The following is a 23,740-nucleotide window of genomic DNA, read 5'->3' on the forward strand; positions in this document are numbered from 1 at the left end:
TACCATCAGTTAAGAAATTGATAGAGATTATTTCCACCTTTTTTTCACAGAATCACAGAACAGTCTAGGTTGGAAGAGACCTCCAAGATCACCGAGTCCAACCTCTGACCTAACGCTAACAAATCTTCCACTAAACCATATCCCTAAGCTCTACATCTAAATGTCTTTTAAAGACCTCCAGGGATGGTGACTCAACCACTTCCCTGGGCAGCCTATTCCAGTGACTAACAACCCGTTCAGTAAAGAAGTTCTTCCTAATATCCAACCCAAACCTCCCCTGGCGCAACTTGAGCCCATTCCCCCTCGTCCTGTGACCAGGCACGTGGGAGAATAGACCAACCGCCACCTCGCTACAGCCTCCTTTCAGGTACCTGTAGAGTGCAATAAGGTCGCCCCTGAGCCTCCTCTTCTCCAGGCTAAACAGTCCCAGCTCCCTCAGCCTCTCCTCATAAGACTTGTTCTCCAGACCCTTCACCAGCTTCGTAGCCCTTCTCTGGACTTGCTCGAGCACCTCCATGTCCTTCTTGTAGCGAGGGGCCCAAAACTGAACACAGTACTCAAGGTGCGGCCTCACCAGAGCTGAGTACAGGGGGACAATCACTTCCCTGGACCTGCTGGCCACACTGTTTCTTATACAAGCCAGGATGCTGCTGGCCTTCTTGGCCACCTGAGCACACTGCTGGCTCATATTCAGCTGACTGTCAACCAATACTCCCAGGTCCTTCTCTGCCAGGCAGCTTTCTAACCACACATCTCCCAGCCTGTAGCTCTGTTTGGGGTTGTTGTGCCCCAGGTGCAGGACCCAGCACTTGGCCTTGTTGAACTTCATACCGTTGGCCTCGGCCCATTGGTCCAGCCTATCCAGATCCTCCTGCAGAGCCTTCTTACCCTTGAGCAGATCGACACACGCACCTAACTTGGTGTTGTCTGCAAACTTGCTGAGGGTGCACTCGATCCCCTCGTCCAGATCATCGATGAAGATGTTAAAGAGGACTGGCCCCAGTACGAAGCCCTGGGGGACTCCACTAGTGACCGGCCTCCAACTGGATTTGACTCCATTCACCACAACTCTCCGGGCCCGGCCATCCAGCCAGCTCTTAACCCAACGAAGTGTGCGCCAGTCCAAGCCGTGAGCAGCCAGTTTCCTGAGGAGAATGCTGTGGGGGACGGTGTCAAATGCCTTACTGAAGTCAAGGTAGACCACGTCCACAGCCTTTCCCTCACCCAATAAGCGTGTCACCTTGTCATAGAAGGAGATCAGATTCGTCAAGCAGGACCTGCCCTTCATAAACCCATGCTGACTAGGCCTGATTACCTGCTTGCCCTGCAACTGCCGCAGGCAATCATTTTTCTTCAGCCTCCTCAGTACCACACAAGTTTTAATGTACATTTTAAGTCTAGTGGCTAGAGAACATTAGGAACCCTGGGGGTGTCCCTGCCCTACTGTGAGTGGCCCTTAGTCGCAGTCCCTCAGTTGTGTCCCTACTGCTTTTGGCTTAGAATGTCCCACCACCACCAAGTGTGTCTCCAGCCCCTCACAGCTGCCTCTTTCTTAGATATGGCTAAACAGAGACGCTGTGCACTTTTCTGATACTGTTTGCTTGTTTTCCCCCCCATCAATTTTATCTGCTATGAGATAGGCTAGAGCCAATTTTGACCAGCACATAGCAGTTCATGACTTCCTACCATACAGGTCATTGTTACAGCCGGTGATATTTAAAGCCTGTAACATATGCACATTACTGCTAGATAAAACTGATTGAATGATAGATACATGACACAGATGTGTACCACTTGTTTCCTTACAGAAATACTAGTGGGGGGAAAAGAAAAGAATGAAGGGCGAAACTGGTGAAGGGCCTGGAAGACAGTTCCTCTGAGGAGCAGCTGATGGAACTGGGGTTGTTTAGTCTGGGGAAGAGGAGGCTTCAGGAACACCTTATTGCTCTCTGCAACTACTTGAAAAGAAGTTGTGGGGAGCTGGGGGTCAGCGTCTTCTCACAGGTAACTAGTGATAGGAGTAGAGGGAACAACCTCAAGTTGCGCCATGGGAGGTTTAGTTTGGAGATTAGGAGACATTTCTCAGAAAGAGTAGTCAAGCATTGGAATGGGTTGCCCAGGGAAATGTTGGCATCACCATCCCTGGGGGTATTTAAGGAAAGGTTGGACCTGTCACTTAGGGACATGGTTTAGTGGGGTGACATTGGTAGTAGGGTGACAGTTGGACCGGATGATCTTGAAGGTCTTTTCCGACCTTAATGATTCTATGATTCTATGCCATTCTGTGCAGTGTGTGGTGCATGAGTTTTCCAAAGCATTAACTTTGCCTCTGCTGTTTTTTCCTAAAAGGTAAAATATTTACATTATTACTCATGGGATGAATAAGATGCTTACTGTGAAGGGAGAGATTTTTCAGTGAATTTCAGTCTTATATAGGCATTTAACAGGAATGTTCCTCAAAGAGTGGTGTTAAATAGCAAAGACCAGAGGTGAAATTGCATTTGATATTCCGTATCTTCTACATTTTTAAATTGGTGGTTCCATCTTACAGTTGTTGTAATCCATAATTAAGCAGTTAACTATACTCATTAGATAAAAATAAGTAAACATTGTTGAAACTTGCATTTGATTCATAGGAATATGAAAATTTGGTGAAGATGTGAATTTTCTCTTTAGAATTCCAGCTTTCTGTTCTTTCAGACTTTTCTCAAATGTCTTACTTTATTCTGACTGATGTTAACACTTCAGAAAATGCCATCCTTCTTTCTGAACAGACTATCTCATTTTACTTATGTTACAATTGGTTAGGCAACGTTATTCTTGTTCTTGAAAATAATTTTCTGGTTCCATACTTTGGTGAAAACATTCCTTTTTGTTGGTCTTAACATCATAGTATGTCAGCATTTACCCAACAAGGTAGTCCTCAGGAAGTCCTATGTGTAATTATTGGTTTCATATGAAATCTGTTTTGGTCAAGTATGATACTATTTTATGTCTCTCATAAGGAATTCAATTTTGTATAGAACGTCAATTTCTAAAACATTCATATAATAATTATTCATTACTTTAAAGTGTGTTGGTGCTTTGTAAAAGAGAGAAAGTCCAGTTCACATGGGGAAAAGGATGGAGCTGTAGGAAAGTACAAGTATTATATTTTAACTGAGAGTTAGAATAATTAATAAAAATAATTTCACTTCTTCCAGCCTTTGTGACAGTCATGAGTTTATAGAAGGAATTGAATGAGGCAAAGAAGTTTGTTTAACAAACAGGGTTAGAATTGTACAAGGAGTTAAAATTTGTCTTGGTCAGCTTCCAAAAGCTATATCCTAAAGGAAACCATGTTAGTATGTTATAGAACCTTTAACCTCTAGTTCAGTCTAAACTTCTAATAAAAGTAAGAAAGCTTGCCTTTTTCCTCAGCAGTTCCCTGGGGCTACTTTTTCAAACATTTTGATTCCCCATAGTTGTTTTTATTTCAATACATATTAAGTGACATGCGCACACTTATGCGCACAATTAGGGGGAGAAAAAAAGAAAGAATGATGAAATAATGTAGAAGGATGAGGAACATTTTTAAAAAAAAAATTTTTTTTTTTTTACTTAAGTGAAAATTTTGAACAAGGTGATCCATTTTTAATGGTATGGGCTTAATTTGTCTTTTATTTTCAGTTCATATGTAAATAAGAGTTTCAGTTCTGTATCATCTAGGTGACTGCAATAGTGTTTTGCTTCAAACAGCTGAAGATTTTGAAAGAGAGTTAGTGACAAAGCTCCTCTGGATGCTGTCATTTTGAAAGTAGATTAAATAGTTAATATAAGATCACAGCTGACTTGCTGTAAACAGAATTCTCTTTGCAGTTTTGTTTGTTTGTTCGTTTTCCTTCCCCAGCTTTGTGGTTGCTTGTAATTCTCTCTTTTTATTCCTGTGTATTTTTTTTTTTCCGTATCTTTCTCCATATGATTTGAGTTTACCGATTCTCCAAAATATTTGCTAAAATAGATTATATCTTCTCCCTCACAACACCGTGAAAGCTAATTTAACTAAAGATGCTTAAGAAAAGCCTTAATTAGAACTTGCAAAAACCTAAAGGATGTAGCTGATAGTAGGCTCTTGTATCTAGTAGAAAACTAAGCACGTCAATGGACATTAGGTGAAACTGGGCAGATTTAGATGAGATATAATTTTTATAGTGAGGGTACTCACTATACCTGTTGAACAAATGCTATAGGAATATGGTAGACTCTTTAGAGTCTGAAGTCTTTTAAACTGGAATTGGAGGTCATTTAACACAATGGTATGACAGGTCAGCAAAAAAAAGAGAGTAACCAGCTGAAAATGATAGTTGTGCTAGTTTCAATGACTCTGTATCTCATATTTTGACTTGTATGCAGTTGGTAAATCTATAGGCTACTAGTATTGTTAGCCATACTTAATTTATCTTTTTGTGGGGAAAAGGCTTGATAAATGTGAAGTGACCACTCCAGCATCTCTTCAGCCTCTTTACTATGTTGTTTTCTAACATGAAAGCAAAGTAACTGGGCTACAAATGGAAAGAAAGCACTCACTTCATCCTTCACTTACAGACCAAATATGTCTAATTCTATTAGGGCATTTGCATGGTGTAATTAAACCTTTCCATTGTTTCCTGTATATAGGGATACAAAAATGACCATATACGAAACCCAAACAAATTGATCTGTCAGTGCACAGTGCAACAACAGATGTGAAGGTCAGGAGTATGATATAAGGGAAGAGAGATTGGCACCAAGTGCTGGTACTGTTGAACAGGACCTTAATCCTATGCCATTCTTCTGTGCTCAGAAAGAGAGAAATGCTCCTGTTCTTCAGAATAGGTGCTTGATTATCAGGAAATGCAAGTCAGTTGCAGTAGAGATTAGAGGTAGCCATCCAAACCTTTGAACAGGAAGTAGCTCTCAGCTGAAGGAAGCAGCAAGTTTCCAAAAAACCACTTCTTCCTTTTGGAGGCAGCCATGTTGATAGCCATGTCTTGCAGCTTCTCTGCCATGTATACCTATGCATAAAGCAAAATGTAATTATGGGATACTGGATGTTTTTGGAAAGGTCTTCTAAAAAAAAAAAAATAAAAATCTTGACTTGTATTTGCACGAAGGTAGTAATGCTTACGTTTTAATTTAATTTAACTGTAATGTGATTCAAGATGAAAAGCTAGAAAAATGATTCTAAAATGTGACTCAAATATTGTGAAAGGACTTACTGTTCTTTATCTGAAACAAGTTTGATAATGCTTATGAATTACTAGATATGCTTTCTAAGTTCCATATAATTTAATAGTATTTTCTTCAGCTCTATCTCTGTGTCATGTAAAGTCTAGCTGAGCTAACAAGTAGCCTGTCAGTTTTGGGCACTGCTGATGTTTCTACAATCTTGGGACCAATTTCTAGAGTTACAGAAGATAACTTTGCCAGCTGATGGGGACAGCTAACACTATTCTAAATCTAATGCCATTGTCTATATGGATTACTCTCCATAAGTTTAAAAGTTAGATCTGTGAGGTGAATCCCATTTTGATGTTGAATGGTACTTTTTTGCTTATTCTTAATTTACTGTTTACTTAATGATATCCAATGCTTGCTTTCAGTACTGCTAAATACCTTTCTCCACACAGTGAGAAGATGCACTTCTGCTTTTAACTATTTAAGCTTTTTGTCACTAATATGGCTTTTCCCGTTAAAGTTTTGTGTAGCGTGGTAGTTTTTTGATGGTGCATTTGGGAAGACAATGCACTACATCCACAAAAACTTTTCCAGACATCACGATTAACACAAGGACATTTTAAACATTAATGATATCTAAAACCATTAAAAATAAAATAAAATATGTCCTTCATATAAAGAACAAATAGCTTGAATAAACAAGGCTGAATTTTAATTTAAACTTGAAATATATTTTGAATTTGCCTGCTAATTTGTACGTGTATAAGTAATATACATGAATTTGTCATCTTATATGAATACTTTATTTCTGCTGTTTATACTTGGTTACCTAGAATGAAACAAGCAATTATAATGATGTATCAATGAGGTACTGACAAATACTGGGTTTCTTTCTGTGAAACAAAATCAAGAATGGAAAATTGTGTTATGCAGTATGGTATTTTTATTCTTTACTGTTAAAAATTTACATAACTAGCATATTTATTATAATTTCTGTCTTCAAAATTGGATGTTCTTCTTGATAATGTGAGTAGTAAGTTGGAAGTATGTGTGCCACGTGATAACTTATGTGTGCTGTGCCAGGAAAGGACCTATGTTTGCCTATGCTAACAGGTTAATTTTCCCTCTGCGAATGTAAAAGGAAGCAAAGTAGAAATCAATTTAAGAAACATGTTAACATTGCTATAAAATGTAATAAAAAAAACACCTCCCAGAATTTTTTAGTTGAATTATCTTGCTCTACAGAGACAATAAAATTATGACTTGATTTTATAGTTCTTAATCCAGTATTTTGGATTAATAAAGTATACATATATATGTAATACAATACAAAACATTTATATTTAGGAAATTGAAATCAAACCCATCAAAATCCATAGATTTTAACTGTTATTAAATGTAAAACGTTCAATACAAGTAAATGTCTTAATTTTAGATGTTAATATATGCTCCTTTTGATGAACAACAATATAGAACAATCATGAGAGTAACAGAGCCATAAAGCATGAACATTTAAAGTACCACATTTGTTTAAGCTCCAGTTAAAAAAACAAACCCAAGAATCTCACAGGTATTCAGCAAAGTGTGGTTGTGATCTGACAACTCTACTCATTTTCTCAAAGCTGAAAAGCTTTTATGTGCCTAATAGAAATGTTTGAAAGTCATGCATAGTTGCAGCAGCATTTACCAATGCTGACTTAACAAATGCAAGTAGTACTAAGAAGCAGAAGCACTGAGGTGAGCTACATACCATTTTGAAGCCATTCGTACTCTAATGGTACCCTGTTATGAATGGTGCGCATTAGCAGTCTGATAGCCTGTGGTGTAAGAAACATTACATGGGCCTCTGAATCATTTCTTTACCCTGTTCTTGCTATGAACGTTTTCATTGCTAAGTAGGATTTGCTCTGCTAATCTTAAATGATGAGTAAAGAAAGAGTGGGAGCTTTGGAACCAAACCATTTGGCACTGGAGCTATGTGAGGATTGCTTAATGTGTGGATTGAGGACATGAGACAATTACAGAGTAATAGACATTACAGATGGAAAAAGACCTGTTAGGTCATCCAGTCTGTCTCCTTACCAATTCAGGACTATTCCCTATAGAACATTTTCCAACATTTTGTCTAGTTTGGTTTTAAATATCCCAAATGATGGAGATTCCACTACTTCCCTTGGGATCCTTTTGTACTGCTTTGCAGATCTCATTGCCAAGTATTTTTTCATGATACTCAGCTGCAGATTTTTTTTATGTACTTATTTTTACTGTTTGTATTTTATTTTTGTTTTCTAAGCAATTCTTTAATAATTCAAAATATTAGCCATATAAATATTATGTGTTATTATTAGTATCAAAGTGGCTGTATGTGTTGCCTATTAATCCTCTGCAGGGAACTTGTGTGTTTTTAATTTTGAAATGTTTTTCTTTACAAGCAATATCGCCAGCTCTCTAATCATTTTAATTGGCCTTCTCAGTACACTTAACCTGTTACGGTGCACATGAACTCCCCTTCATAGTGAACCTTCTACCATTTCCTTATGGACAAATAAAAGGTTAGGAAATACTTTGGGTGTGTTGTTATGGATCACTGCGATTAGTGTTTCCATACTAATTCTAAGATGCATGGTGGTAGTGCAACAGTGGAAAGAATGAATGGTCACAGTTTACTGAATGTTCACGTGTGTACGTTATTGATATTCCTTTGTTACGATATGTTAGCAATGTGAAAGTAAGTCCTGAATGCTTAAATGACTTTTTGCTAAACAATTCTGTGTATAAACCCTGGAAACTAATCACTTTGAAAAATATTGTTCATGATAAGTGCCTAGCAGAGCTCCAAAATCCTGACAGTAGGCAGCACTTACTGTGTATTTGGAACATCAACTGAGAATATTATTTTCTATGTTGTCCATTTTGGACTTCTTCAGGGAGATTTCCACTCTTTCCAGGATAGCTCATGCATTTGCTATCACAGTGTTTCTGTGGTGTATATCTGATAAAGGCCACCAGCTCACTCAACCTAAATGGAGAGGGGAAAAAAAGTAAGACAACGTTATAAAAACAAGTAAAACCTTTCCTGAACAGTGAATATCCTGGAATGTTCCTATTATGGTGCCAAGCATATCCTTGAAAGTGGCTGCTGTTCTTATACTTCTGTCACCTTTTCAAGACGCGTGTCATATCTGTTGCAACTAAATGCACGAGTGTTCCATTTTTTTCTGTCATGAAACTTTGGAAACTGAGACCAGGTAAACTGCAAATTCCTGCAGAAAGGGTCTTCTCTATCCCTTCCCTCAGCTGAACGCATCTATGGTTCCAAATTTGAACAGGCAGTATTTGGGATTCTTGCGTGAACCAAGGAGACATTTTCTTGGATGTTATCTTGTCTCTTCCAGGCCATAGTTCCATTCTAACACACATCCTGCTTGAAAAATAGATGTTACAGGACAGAAAGCAAGCTTGAAGGTTCTTGCCAAGTTTAAAGGGCTTAGTTTTCTGTTTGATGTTGATAAGAACAGTACTTCTGTTGTTAACAAAAGACATATGTTTACTTGGAAATTCTTGCTGTTCTGGATGTGCCACTGGAGACGGAGATTATTATTAAAGTGATTACTGGTGATATCCTAGTTTTCAGTGATTTGGTCAATATTAAGTATATAATTTATTTTCCAAATACATAGTGCAATTCAATATTCCAGATACATTTAGCTGTAACTGGAATTTCTCTTTATGCTGACACAGAAAGCAGTGTACTGACCCAAGAAAGAATTTTGTATGTCTATGTCCTCCTTCTGTTACCCTGTAATTTTTAATTCACTGGCAATTGACAGTAATTGCCCATTACTCTTCTATCACAGTGTATGCACAACACGCATTTGAATGCAAATTGCAGATGCTTCAGTGATGCTTTCTTATCTACTTTGTCTCCGAGAAATCATGTTTCTGGTTTGTCTTGTCAAATGTATAATCTCCTGCAAGAACATCCAGTTGTTCGTAAATATGCATCTGGACCAGCTGTTCTTGTTGTTCTTTTAAATTTCTGGTACAGACATTACGGACATGATTTTACCTAGCTGTCTGATGTCAAACCCATCCACTAACTGGAAGTCATACAGTAATCTGAGGCAGACTCACTTCCAGATCCATCATATGTACCAGAAATACACTGATACATCCATATAAATCCAAAAGAAAGAGATGAATAAAATAAAGATCTGTGTCTTCTGGGTCTTGTTTGAGAAAGAAAAACCTTAAAATTATAAAGTGAAAAGTGCAGAAAGTGGTGTACCAGGAAAAAGTGAACTGACTTACCACCAATGGTTCATGTAAACAAGTATGACACATTGATTTTTTTTTTTCCTATAAGATTTAAAAAGGACTTCTAAGATGCAACGTTCATAGCTGTTAATCCCACTTTGAACAGATGCAGTTTTTCTTTGCAGTTTTGCCTTTTCCCATTCTCACTGATTGTTTTCTTGCATCCATTGTACATCCTTTTATGTGACCTGCAAGCTGCCTGCTTCAAGTGCTAGGCAGTTTTCATGCTGCAAAAGCCTGTCTACAAAGTTCTTATATAAAAAGGGCACAATTATTAATCTTCATTATGCTTACAGTCCTTAACTACACTCCAATGCAGTTCTATCTCAAAGTTCCATGTCAGAGTGAACTTGATTTGTGGTCCTGTATGAACTACAATTCTTCATGATGGTCTCCTTTCTGTTTTATTTAAGGACTGAGTACATTCTATCCATTTCCAATTTAACACTGTCAAGTAAATATGAAATGCTGATGTCCAGTTCAAAATATGTATCACATGCTTGGTCTCTTCAGCTGCAGGAGGAAGGCCTATTATAAATTGCAGGACCATTTTCTGTAATAATAATAATAAAAAAAATAAAAATTAAGAGTGTAGTTGCAAGGAATGCTTTAAACAAACTATGAAGTCTTTTTGTCAGTGTTGTCTTTTCTCAGCAGCAGAGAAGCTTGCTTATCTGGCTAAAAGTCCAGGGGAAAAATAATTCAGGATTAATCATGTGGGCACTTGATGGCTGCTGCAGCTCAAGGATTTTCTGGAACACATTCTGGAATATGAGGATTGCCTTTCTTTTAAGGCTGCATGTCTTAGGTCGGTTTAATCTTATCCATATGTGTGTTCCCGCTGTGTCTCTTACAAACATTATAATTTTTGATTTTGAGAAAAATATCCAACTAGCTACTGCTTGCAGTAGATGCTTCTGGATCCAAGTTATTATATTCACTTAGCCAGACATTTTGTAGTTGCAAGTCCTGTCTTAGATATGGGATGAAGCTGCTAAGTATAACCTATGTGTAATTGCATGGCAAATATTATGTATACTTCTACTGCCTCTCAAATATATTCATATTTGAGTAAGCATATGCTTTTGCTTTCCATAATATCATCTGAAAACTTGGAGAACAGTGATACGAATGTCCTTGACTGTGCACATCAGCAACTACAGTGCCTTTAGAAACTGTGGTTGTTGGGGGTCTTAGAGGGATTCATGCACTAGACCGAATGAAGTAATCCTCTTTTATGAAAGACACGGTCTCCATTGCTATCTGGTACTCAAAGCTTGTAGGTTTACTGGGTCTGGCTGGGATGGAGTTAACTTTCCCTGCAGACACCCATACAGTGCTGTACTCTGCATGTGTAGCTAGAACAGCAGTGGTGTCACACCAGTGTTGTGTCTGCTGCTGAGCAGTGCTGGCACAGCATCAGGGCTCCCTCCAACCCCTCAAGAGCCATCAATCAGGTGGGTAAGAGGTGGAGAGGGGACATCACCAGGGCAGCTGACCTAAACCAAGTAAAGGGATATTCCTTGCCATGTGGTGTCACACTCAGCAATAAAAGGTGGGAAGGGGGTGGGGGGGGGGTTAGGGGGAGTGCTCTTGTTATGAAAATGTCTGTCCTCCTGAACACTGCTTCAGAGACGTGGCTGAACATAGCTCACTGATGGTAAGTAGAGAGTAATTTCTGTTCTCTTGTTCTGTGCTTCGACATGGCCTTTGGCTTTTTTTTTTTTTTTTTTTTTTTTGTCTGTTTTTCTAATTAAATTATCCTTATCTCAACCTGTGAGTTTTTTTTTTTATTATTTTATTTTTCCACCATACTTTCTTCTCCACCTCTTCTGAGGAGAGGGAGTGAGAGTGGTTGTGGTGGAGTACAGCTGCCTAGCAAGGTAAAACCACCACAGTAGGTAGACCTACTTATGGTTACTTGTATCAAAATACTGTCCCACAGATTTGTGCCCTTCCTCTTTCCCCCCTACTCACCTGGTGTGGAGATAAAAGGCTGCTGTGTGCAGCAGAATAGCCTTTTTCCTTCTCACCTGGCCAGCTCTAGCAAGATGGCCTGTATCAGAAGCTGTTTGTCTTGGTCTTCTGTGGAAATGGTGAAAGAAGATTCCACAGATGAAATCCTAAGCTGATCTTCCTTGCCGTTTGTCCTTCAAGTTTAGGGATACCTCTAATGCTGTCACGGGCAGTGCATCATCTTTTGCTCTGCAATGTGCTTCTGGAAGAAAAAAACTTGTTCTCTGGATTGTTTCTCTGAGGAAAAAAGAAAAAAAAGACGCAGTCTGCTGAGCTACCCACACAAACAATGTTACCTGGTTCACCTTGCAGCTTCACAGGTGTCTTGCCCATAGTTTTTTTTTTTTTTTTTTTTTTTTTTTTTTTTTTTTTTCCCTGTGTTGTGTTCCCTGCAAGTTGATGCAGCATAGCCCAAGTCAGCAAGGGTAGTCCACCTGAACTGTAACCCCAGGTACAGTTCAAATGCTCCTTCTGGAGCCTTTGTAAGCTTTTCCTGTTGGCTAATAAAATCATAAGATCACTTAGGTTGGAAAAGAACTTCAAGATCATGTCCAGCGATACACCTGACCTATTGAGTCCCATCACTATACCATGTCAGAGGTGTTGGAACTAGGAGATTTTTAAGGCCTCTTCCAACCCAAACCATTCCATGAGTCCTTTTCTCCAGACTAAATAACCCCAGTTCCTATGACCATTCCTCTTAATACTTTTTTTTCTAGTCCCTTTACCAACTACATTACTCTTCTCTGCACACACTCGAGCAACTCCATATCATTTTTGTAGTGAGGGGCCGAAAATGGAACAGAGTATTTGAGGTGTGGTCTCACTAGTGCTGCAGACAAGATGACTATCACTTATGTAGTCCTGCTGGCCACATTATTTCTGATGCAGAAATACATCCCACACCCTTTGGATATTATTGTATATCCTTGTACCTTTTTTGAGTTGAAGATCTAAGTGGTAGTAACTCCATAAATTATATATTTCTACTCCATGTCACTTTCTTTTTCCTTTTCAATTTAATGGCAAAGTGACAGAGTTTGATGCGAATAGTATATAAAATAACCTGAAATCCACATATCAGTTGCCTGCACCTTGCACACCTGGAATTCGAATTTTACTTGAGCCTGGTCCCCCTATTCCATCCTCATAACCTGTGTCTGGTAAAAATCTCTTTCTCAGGTATGTGGTGGTATCATAACTGCTAAATATTTCTCCTTTTTAAGAGTAAGAAATGGGCTAAAAAGCGAGACATTTCTTATATATTCATCCCATAGAAATATAATCTTTTGCATCCAACTCTGTCCAAATATATTTTAACCTGAGAGAATTTTCCCACACATCTTTTGTTATATCTGTTTTGTGCATATCATTCATGGCTGATTTTTGTAAATCTTGGTATCTTTTTCCAGAGATGGGATTTCATGGGTCTAATTTTCAGAGACAGCTAGAATTTTCAGTAATGATGACTTAGAATACATAAGCATGTGTGGCTTAGGAAATGATTAATAGTGTTTTGACAGATTTTGCTTACAGTTACTGAAGTTGTTGATGGCTGGTGGTTTCTGTAATGGTTAAAATGCTTGTTTTCCTTTTTTTTTTTCTTTTTTTTTTTTTTTCCTAAGGAATCTGTTGAGTAACCTTCTAAAAGGTTCAATTTCTGCCGAGTTTTGGTGTTTGTTTGTTTTTATAAAATATTTAGTCTTTGTGAATATAGCTTACTATTGAGAGGTGAAAAGCAGAAATAATAATTTGACCTTTCACTGTTGAAAGCATAAATATTTATCACTTTCTTTGTTTATGTTTACTGGATTTGGAAGGGATTAAATATATAGTAATATTAAACACTAATAGTATATGGCCTTTTGACTTATAGTGAACTGTAATTGTTCATAATTAAAACTCTTCCACATTGTAGGGACTTCCAAAGTAAACACAACTAGGCTAAGGTGCACCAGCACTTGGAAGCCTACCATCTGGGAAAGATGGTATGCTTTCAAGAGAGCTCAGAGTGACAGGATGCACTGTTTCATAGTGTTGAGAAATGATAGTGGTAATGAGCTTCTCTCTTTGTCAGTATTGAAATATTCCTCCACCCCTATCCCCCCAAAATCATCAGCAACAAATATCTCTTCTAAGCAATAGCAAACAATCAACAGGACTTATCAAGTGATTTGTGGTCATGGGTCAGGTATCTACTCCACGGTTAGTGCATGAATATAAAACCACTTGGACAGAAGTGCTCAAAAAAGTCAAGAACAAAGTAAGGAGAGTGGTCCACCTGCAGAATTTGTTCAACCTGTCCATGCAGTCTGATTGCTCTGTAGTTCACTTTGGTTATTATCTTCTGTGAGCCACAATGGGAGAGGCTACTTGGAGGGGCGATGAAGAGGGCTAGCTGCTACCACTGGTGTTATTTATTTGCAACAAATTTCATCAGTTGCTGAAATTTGATATGCTGTCAAGAAAGATGTCAGCCAAAAACTGTGGGATGAATGAATTACTTTGAGGAAGGCAGTCTGCACTTTACCTATTTCTTTGTTGTTTACTCCTCAGTTATGGGAAAGGATTAGATATTTACTGTGCACACAGTACAGTTGAACTTTATAAATCAAATGCTGTCAGGACTCAGTGAATTTACTGTGCATTTGCAGATTGACTGCTGTGTGTATATTTGTGTAGAAATGCAGGCAGTGGGACTCAAACCTGGGGGAAGGTAGGATGTCGACCGAATTCAGACTTGCCACTTAAATCTTGTTCTAGGAGAATATTACTCTTCAATATACTCAACTACAACATCAAACAGAATTTTTTTCTGCCCATGACTGACTACTCTTGGAGGCTTCCTCTCCTCAGTCCCACTGATTTACTCCACTGCAGGTACTTGGCTGTCTCTAGCAGCCTGCCTGTAATTTAATAGGAATCCCGAGCTTCTGTTCTTAGAGTCTAAAATTTGCAAAGAGCATCAAGCTTCTCTACCGTTATACTTAACAGCACATCTTGGCTTAGAATCTTTCATTTACAGTTGGTATACTGTAGTTACCAGCAGTGTTAGAACATACATGTTTTACTGACTGGAGCTGCCTCCAATTTTAGTGCACTCCTCAAAGAAAAGTAAAAGCAAACAAACAAACAACACACACAAAGCAAAACAAACAAACAAACAAACCCTCAGCAATCACGAAAAAATACTTTTCATAGGTAAATTCCCAACCTTATGCATGTGTTATATCTACCTTTTTTCTCATTAGATTTACTTTCCAGATGGGCCTGTGTATGTGTAGGTAGGTGTGCAACTGCTTAGTTCAAAGTAGTCAGAGCATGGGACTCAGCAGTTGACTTATGGCTACTGCCTGTTTAATCCTTGACTGTGTCTGATTATGTATGAATTTACTGTGAGTTGGATTTGAACTGGATTTTTTTAAAATAGTTTTTTTTTTTTTTTAAAAAAAAAAAAAGGCCTTATATTCAGGGCAGTATAATCAGGGTTTTATGTTCAATTAGAAATATGTTAATCTGGCTTGGAGGATAGCATAGAGCCCTCCAGTGCTGTGTTCTTACTTTTGTCCTTTGTATCTGTTCTCCTTCCAATCCAAATATTAATAATTTTTAGCAAGAAAATTGTTAATTTGAGTGAATCCTCCTTCATGAGATGTAACCAGTTTTACTCTCATAGCAGATATGCATTCACAATTTTTGGAAGTCATAAGGAACAACTTTTCTAAAAGAGGGTATCTGGGGAAGGGACAAAGTAATGTAACTAAACGCGTAGACAGGTGCTTACGTACAAAACGTAGAGATTTATTACCTTGCAGCTGTTCATTACATCCTCCTCCACTGAGATAGGACAAATGAATTTGTGAGTGGTCCAAGTTCATTTCAGTACAGAATGCAAGAAGTTCATATAAAGTAGAATCAGTAATATTAAATAGCTAGTGTTTTTTCTATGTGCTTTTCTTTCTTATCTGAGTGCCCCAAAATTCGGCTCCATTTATTTATCCGAATTTTGCTGATTATCAAAGCAGTACCTTTTCTTGCAATTTGATACTTTATTTCTACTGTATTTTATTTAGATTACTTCAATCCTAGGTTACAAATCTAACCTAACAAACTATACCAGGAAGAGGAAAAATCAAATCTTGCTGCTCCAAAAAGTTAGTGGAACGACAGCAGTATGTACCAAATAATGTGTGTTCTAGATGTCACCTGCAAAGATCCTTCCTCTATATCTTTTCCTTTTCCTAGATTGTGATATAAGACAGACATATGTGAGATGGTTTAGCATTCTGGATAAGTTTTAGAGGTTACAGATGGGACAATATGAAATGGAGAGAACAGATGGGAATATAACATGCCTAAAGATTTAGTAAAGGAAGACAATAGGTTATGCTGAAAGGTAAATTATCAGAATATAAAGACATTGTTAGTAATTGGTTTTTAATAATTGTATGAATGATTTTTGTATTAAAAAGTAGGTGGTTCCTAAAATTTTATTTTGTGATAACATCTGCTGGGGAAAATGCCAAGAAAGGAAAAAAAAAAAGAAAAAAAACACATCTAAGTTAAATGCTTTATTGTCACCTAACAAACTGCATAGACTGTCCAGGAACTTAGGAGGATTTATACTCTGCAGAAAATAAGGAAACTTCAGAAAAACCTTAAAAATTGACATTAATGTCAAACAACACAGCTATTTTTAAGATAGCATTTTAGTGAATTATATTATGGGTGTATTGCATTTAAATAAAGGAAGTATGATAATGCGTAAGTCCAGGAAACCCCTTTTGGGATGCATATATGCAACCTTATTGTGGCATTTCTTTGCTTATAGTCTGATACATTTTTATTTTAATATACAGAATTTATGGAATTATTATAAAATTGTACATTATTCATTACTGCAATTGCTCTGCATTTTGATTTTGCATACAAATCATGCCCAGAGTTATGCTATCAATAGTGTAGTTTCAGTGCTGTCTTCTAGGTGAGTTTTTTGTTTGCCTTTTTTTTTTTTCTTTTTTTTTTTTCTTTTTTTACTGCTTGTGAAAATCAAGGAGAAAAAATCATTGATATGTGTCTGTACCAAATACTTGTGCTCATGTCAAGAACAAATAAATAAGTTAAAATAACTCAAAACCCTACAAAGAGAAATTATAGTGCTTGATATAGTCCTTGGGAATTGCAGTAGGTACAAATAAACCCTCCAGTCTTGGAAATGATCAATGGCAGGTAGGCAATCTCATTTTGGTTATATTTCTTCTATTGTTCTGGTGTGGACAATTACCATGTCAAAGGACTTAACCAACTGCTTTAAAATGTCATTAATTTTCTTAAATGAAATGTATCACAGGAAATAGCTCCAGTGCTTAATTTCAGAAGCTTGGATAATATACTGTGGACCTATCATGGGACAAGCAGTCCTCTAACATTTTGTTTGCCCTTGAGATTTAGAAGGAATCGTATCTATAGTATTCATAATAAGTAGCAATTTAACCAAGTTCAAATTAGATGTGAACAAATGGATTAACAAGCACCTCATTAAAATTTTAATTTCCATTTCATTTATCACTTTTAATAGAATCAACTCTGTTTCAGGGCGGGGGAGGATTCATTTCCAAGTGTAACATTAATTTCACTTGTTTTTATCAATAGCTTGATTTTTTTTCTATAAAATGTACTTTGTATGGTTTCAGAGTATCTGACATGCACATGAAACTCATAAATGTTTAAAGGATAAGGAAAATTCAGATTTATTTACTAGATAAAGTACTGAACTTTCCAGTACTGTTGTCTTTGTGTGTGCTGATATGTGCTTGCTTGTAATGATTTTAAGAATAAATGAATTTAAAACAAGTACATATTGGCGAGTTATTTTTAATGAAATTATTTAAATATCACTGTAAATATTTTCAAAGTAAATTCTTAATTTAAACTTTACATTTAGATTCCAAATTCAAAACAATATTTTAAAGTACTTTGAATTCCCTGAATAACATATATCATAAAAGTATGCAGATTTTTCATAATTTAATATTTTCTCTAAAATAAAGCTATTAAAATTTCCAACTTGTATATATTACTGAAGAAAGATTTTACAGAAAAATGCACTTCATAAAAATGCCTTTAATAACATTATTATTTTCAAGGAAAAATAATAAAATAATTTATATGAACATAAGAATTCTATATTGTGATTTGTTTTCCTTTGAAGTTCCTATTTTCAGTAATGATATGTTCCAGGTGTTACGTGCCATTTTTTTTTAGTTAAGCTTTTTCTACAGTCATGTTTTTCCCCCAGATGTTTGCTTCATGTTCTTTTCCATTTTGCACTGAAATGTATTGTACAGATCATTGTCAGAAACACTTATTGTTTAAGAACATTTTTATATGCACTATACATAGTAAATTTTTATAAATGTGATGTATTTTATAATATTAATGTAATTTCTTTTGTCTAAATCAAATAATTTGGGGAGATAAAAATCACTTATTATTTTTCCCACTATGTATGGGAAAGCAAGTAATTTTCATTGTAATGGCAGACAGTGTGCGTGAGAGCAAAGAATAGGAATAGTATTTCAGGCACTTGCGAGATTCGTCAAGCACAGGTTTTGGGCAAGTGAGAAGAAAAAATTATGAACACAAAAATGTATCTAAGAAAGAATCCAGAACAAAGTGCATTGCTTATTTAGGATGGTACAATGGTATGTTAGGCTTCTTGGGTTTCAGTGCAGGTCAAGGCTAAACTCAGCAGTTGTCAATCTTTTTGCTTGTTTGTTTGTTATTTTAAAATAAATATATAAAAATGTAGCTTCCCTGTAATACTTGATAGTTTAGATATCTGTTTTTTACTACAATTATAGCTATTATTACAGTTATCTTGATTCTTTGCAATTAATCCAATCTACATTATCTGTATGGTGCAAAAAATCTTAAACTGAAATAGATTCCAGAGCATTAGTTAGGATTTTAATAACAAACAAAAAAAATAAAACAAAAACAAAACACCCACCAGGAATTAAAAATAAGACACTTTAGAAGTAATCATCTACCATAGCAAAGCACAAATAACATGTTTTTGATTGTTTTTCAATGGGAGTTGTTCTGAGAACCCAGAAAAAAAAAATCTTAATTGGTTAAGAAAGACATAATTAAGGGAAATAATCTGATTTCATATCTGAAAGATGAAGATTAAAGATAAAGAAGTGATGTGTAAATGTATACATATAAGCACATGGTAGTGCTTTTACATTGCTGCAGAGAGTGGCTGACTTTTTTTTTTTTTTTCTGGGATAAATGTATTATTTCTGGGATAAATGTATAAATGTATGCAGGTTAATGAGAACAAAAGTCTTGTCTGGCTATAAGTGATGTATCAGATCAGATTAAATATGTTTTGAGGCCATTGTTGTTCCATTGCTTCAGGAACTTAAGTTTTTCTTCTGCTAGTTTACCTTGTATGTTTGAACTGCAGTTTAGCAAGAGAATAAGTAGAATCTAGGTTCTCAAGTTGCCTTCTTTTGTTCTTGAAAATTTTGTTTGTCTCACTATTACATTTTGTGTAATTATATCTTTGGTATAAAGATATTTAATTTCATATACCTTGATGTGAACCTAGGTCCACAAATTCATTTATATTATACAGATGCAGAGCTAATTTATAATAGGTGCCATTTAGTAAATCATACCTTGCTGTACTATTTTATTAAGTAATGTTTTGACAGGTTCTAATCAAACTTTTCTCTCTAACTTGTTGGAGACAAAAGAATATGTCAAGGCACTAAAGGGTACTTTGAGTTATTAAGGTAAATTAATTCTAGTAATTTTTATGAAGATAGAAGATTGAAGTACAGAGTAAGGTTAATAAAGATAATTTAGACATTTTATTTATATATATACTTTCTGTTTCTGTCAGGATTTACATTTTCCAGAATGCCTGTTTAGTATAAATTTCAACTAGTGGACTGAATGTAAGTGAAGACCAGGCATATAGCTGGGAAAGTACAAATAACTTTTTGATTCATTTCCAGAAGCTACAGTTTGCTCTGTAAAATGGAGTCAAGGCGTATTGAAAAGATGTCTTGAAAAACCACCAGCACCAACAAAACCATCAAAACAGAACAACAATAATAGTCTTTCTGTTAATCTCATCTGGCTATGTATTTTCAAAGGTGCACCGTTGTCCCGTCACTAAAAAAAATCACATGGGAAAAACAACAACAACAAAAAAACACAGTCTTTTAAGGAAATGCATGTGTTACAAAAAGGCCGATGCAGTGGCTAAGTATTTCTGTTCTATGAAGTACTAACACACAAGATGAAGTATTGTCATCAAAGGCAAGTCTCCAACATTGACAGATATTTTTTAACATCCTTGTGACTGAAATACTCAGAGCAGTTTTCTTTTTGCATCTTTTTAGTGTCTTAATCGAAATGTCTATGGTACACAGCTGAATGTTTACAAAAGTCTAACTAGTCTCTGGAGGCTTAAGATGGCTTGCACATTTGTGATGTTATTTGACAGATTATGCATTAGGCCATTTCAAGCATTGTTCATGTCAGTAGACAACCAAAAAACATAATGGAAAAGTGTTTTTGGTAAAAATTCTAGTGAAAAGATTTTACCTCCTGAAGTGAATGAATTGAAATAATATTTACACAGAAATGCTCTTCTGATGCCTATGGCAAATTTTTAGATCTTGAGAATGATTATGTAGATCAATTTCCATCTGAGGAATTATAATAGGATTGTATAGTAGGTCAGGGTAGAAAGGACTTTAAGAGGCCAACCCCCTGCCCACAGCAGGGCAACTTGTAAGTCCAGTCTGGACTTTGAAACCTCCTAGGAGGGAGTCTGCATAGTTTTTCTGGGCAACCTGTGCCAGTTCTTGACTGGGCCTTTAAGTGAAATTTCCTTAGTCACAACTGCATTGGGCTTCCATGGCAAGGTTTTGGTAGTGGGGGAAACGCAGGGGTGGGCTCTGTGAGCAGAGCCCAGAAGTTGCCTCATGTCAGATAAGAGCAAGTTCCAGCCAGCTCCAAAAGAGACCCACTGCACACAAGAGCTTAGTCAATGAACGCCTCTGTGAGAGCAGATTACTGAAATGAAAAAAAGAAAAAAAGGCAAAAAAAAGAACAGCAACAAACAAAAAACCCACCACCACCACCACCACCAACAGCAAAGCTGCTCAACAGCAGCCAGAATAGAAGAGTGAGAAACAGCCCTGCAGATCCAAAGGTCAGTACAGAAGGAGGGCAGGAGGTGCCTCAGGTGCCAAAGCAGAAGTTACCCTGTGACCTGTGGAGAAGACTATGGTGGAGCAGGCTGTCCCCCTGCAGCCCATGGGTCCCACATGGAGCAGATCTCCATGCTGCAGCCTGTGGAGAAGTCCCTGTTGGAGCAGGTGGATGTGGCCAGGAGGAGGGTGTGGCCCATGGAGAGCCCCTGCAGGAGCAGGCCCCACGCCGGAGCTGCAGACCATGGAGACCCCCTACAGGAGCAGGCTCTGGGCCAGCTCTGTAGCCTGTGATAGGATCCCATGCAGGAGCAGGGGATTTGCAGGGAGCTGCCACCTCTGGGGGACCCACACTGAGGCAGTTTGCTCCTGAAGGGTGGACCTTGTTATATGGACCTGTATCTTAGCAGTTTTTGAAGAGCTGCTGCCTGTCGGGAAGCTCACACAGGATCAGTCCAGGAAAGATGACATCGTGTGGGAGAGACCCCACGTGGAGTAGGGAAAGAGTGGCCATGAAGGAGCAGCAGATGATGAGGGGGGGCGCGGGGGGGCCGCGGACAGGACACAAGGCAGAGAGGGCACATGGAAGAGGGTGGATTGGGGGAAGGTGGTTCTAGTTTGCTTTTAATTTCTCACTGCTCCTTTCTTTTAGTAATAGGCAATAAATGAAATTAATCTCCATATGTTGAGTCTGTTTTGCCTGTGACAATAATTAGTGAGCAATCTCCTTGTCTTTATGTGAACCCTTGAGCCCTTTTTCATCATTTTTTTTCCACCTCTTCCTTTGAGAGAAGAAGTGTGGGAGTGGTCTGTTGAAGTTTAGCTTCCCATCAATTTGAAACAACTACAGCAACCTTTTTTGTTTCAACTTAAACGTACATTTTGTGTCACAGGGCATGTTCTTCAGCATCTTGTTGCCCTTCAACTGAGCTTAGTCCAGTTTATCATTGGCTTTCCTGTAGTGGGATAGGTGGCAAAATAGGATGCAGTATCCTTGATAACAGCTAGCAAGTACTGGGATCAAGTGCTGAAGGGGATTAATCACTTCTCTGATCTATTGGCTGTGCTCCATGTGGCCTAGAATGATGGCTGCCTTTGCTGCTAGGATGCACTGCTGGCTTATGTTCTGCTTGCTGGTTCCCAACACAGGTCTTTTCCAGAATAGCTGCTTGCCAGGCAGTCCAATACCAGACAGTAATGGTGTACGGAGTCCCTCTTTCCCAGGACTTGGCCTTTGTCTTTGGATACCCTTAAGATTTGTGTTTGTCCATTCCTTCATCCTGTTCAACTCCCTTTGAACAGCAGCCATACCTTTAGGAATATCCATAAATCCCCCCCAGTTTGGTGTCATCTGCAGACTTGATTAGAATGAACTCTGTTGTGTTGTTTGGGTCATTGAGATATTAAAGAGTAGAGTTCCCAGTACATACCTCTGTGCTGTTCCAATTGTTGCAGCACATTAACCCCTTTCCTCTCATCCTGACTGTCTGACTGGCTTTTAAATTTATCTAGTTGTCCATGCATCCAGAGTAACATCTTACATTGGATACAAGAATTTTGAAGGAGACAGTGTTAACAGCCTGCTGTTCAGTAATGGATGCCAGACACAGTTTAAATGTCCTAGAATGAAGAACAGTGCTGATGCCATTCAGAACTTTTCAATTGTTTCTATCTAGAAGATAGCTTAGGGCATTTTTTTTTATTTTTTTTAATATGTTAGGGTTGACATTACTGGAGAAAGTATTCAGAAGGTATTAAAAAGTTGAGTCTGTCACTGTCTTTCTGTCTTTCAGATGGCATAGGCAAAGCACCTTGTCCTTCAGATCATCTGGATGTGAAAGCTGGATGAGAGTTAGGATCTGTACCTCAACTTTGATTAGATAAGCTGCTGGCTAGCTACTGAACTTGTTCAGAGAAGATGGCTGACATAAAAGCATCTCATGCCATGATAAACTGATATGATTCAAAACAGTTTCTCTTTGAGGCATTCCTTATTCATACATCATATCATATTTTTAAACCTAAAATATGATTCTCTGTTTTTATTTGGAGTGGCTTTCAATATGTTGTCTCTGCATTGTCATGGTTAAGCAGAGAAGTAGTCTTTGTTTTGGTTGAAACCATCAATGTGGTGAAAAACAGGTAATGTCTCCCTAGACTTTCCAACATTGTTGGTTTTTGCTACAGCATTTAAGCCCATGAGAATGGCTTCTGTGATAAAGCAAAACAGTACTCCCACGTCCCTGCAGTTTTCAAGCCTGGATGCATTGCCAGAATTCTGTTTTTAAATCCAACCCCAAAAGTTTGTGGGTTTCTTTTCTCTGGGCTTCTTTTCTGCTTGTGGTCTTTCTCAACCTTCTTAGCACCATTGGTTTTTCACTGCCTTACAACTCTTGGCAGCCAGGGTGGTGATGAAGTGCTGATAAAGGCAGAGGAGAGGCAGAGGAGAGGACCTTTGACATTAGATGTGATTTTTTAAATTATTATTATATGGAAAAAAAAAATAAGAGTGGGCTTACAAAGGGGCTTTAGCAATTTCTTATTGGATAATTGGAGTGTCAGTTTAGCATTTGCTTGTTTGGGGCTGCTGTACTGCTGTAAAAGAAGTTATGTAAATATTGTTCAAAGGATACCAGCAGACATAACTAAATAAAATAACTAATAAATAAGTAAATAAAGCTAATTTTTTTTTTTTTATATATTAAAGTACTTAAGTTCAATTTCTTTCTTTTTCTGACAGGATTCACAGTGTGTTTCCCAGCTGACCTACACTTTATGCACTGTACCAGGACAAGCTTTGTGGTTCAATAGCGAGAGTGGTTGGCACCACTCTCGCTATTGAACCTGTGCCAGTAATCAGAATAGAATCTAAGATCTGTTGAGTGTAGTTACACAAGAATTACAGTAGACTGAGAAAATAAAATCCTAAGTTCTTGACCCTTGAAATTACATTAAAAACACTACTTATATTACAA

This window comes from Oxyura jamaicensis, chromosome 2 (genome assembly GCF_011077185.1).
Source record: "Oxyura jamaicensis isolate SHBP4307 breed ruddy duck chromosome 2, BPBGC_Ojam_1.0, whole genome shotgun sequence".
Classification (NCBI taxonomy): Eukaryota; Metazoa; Chordata; class Aves; order Anseriformes; family Anatidae; genus Oxyura; species Oxyura jamaicensis.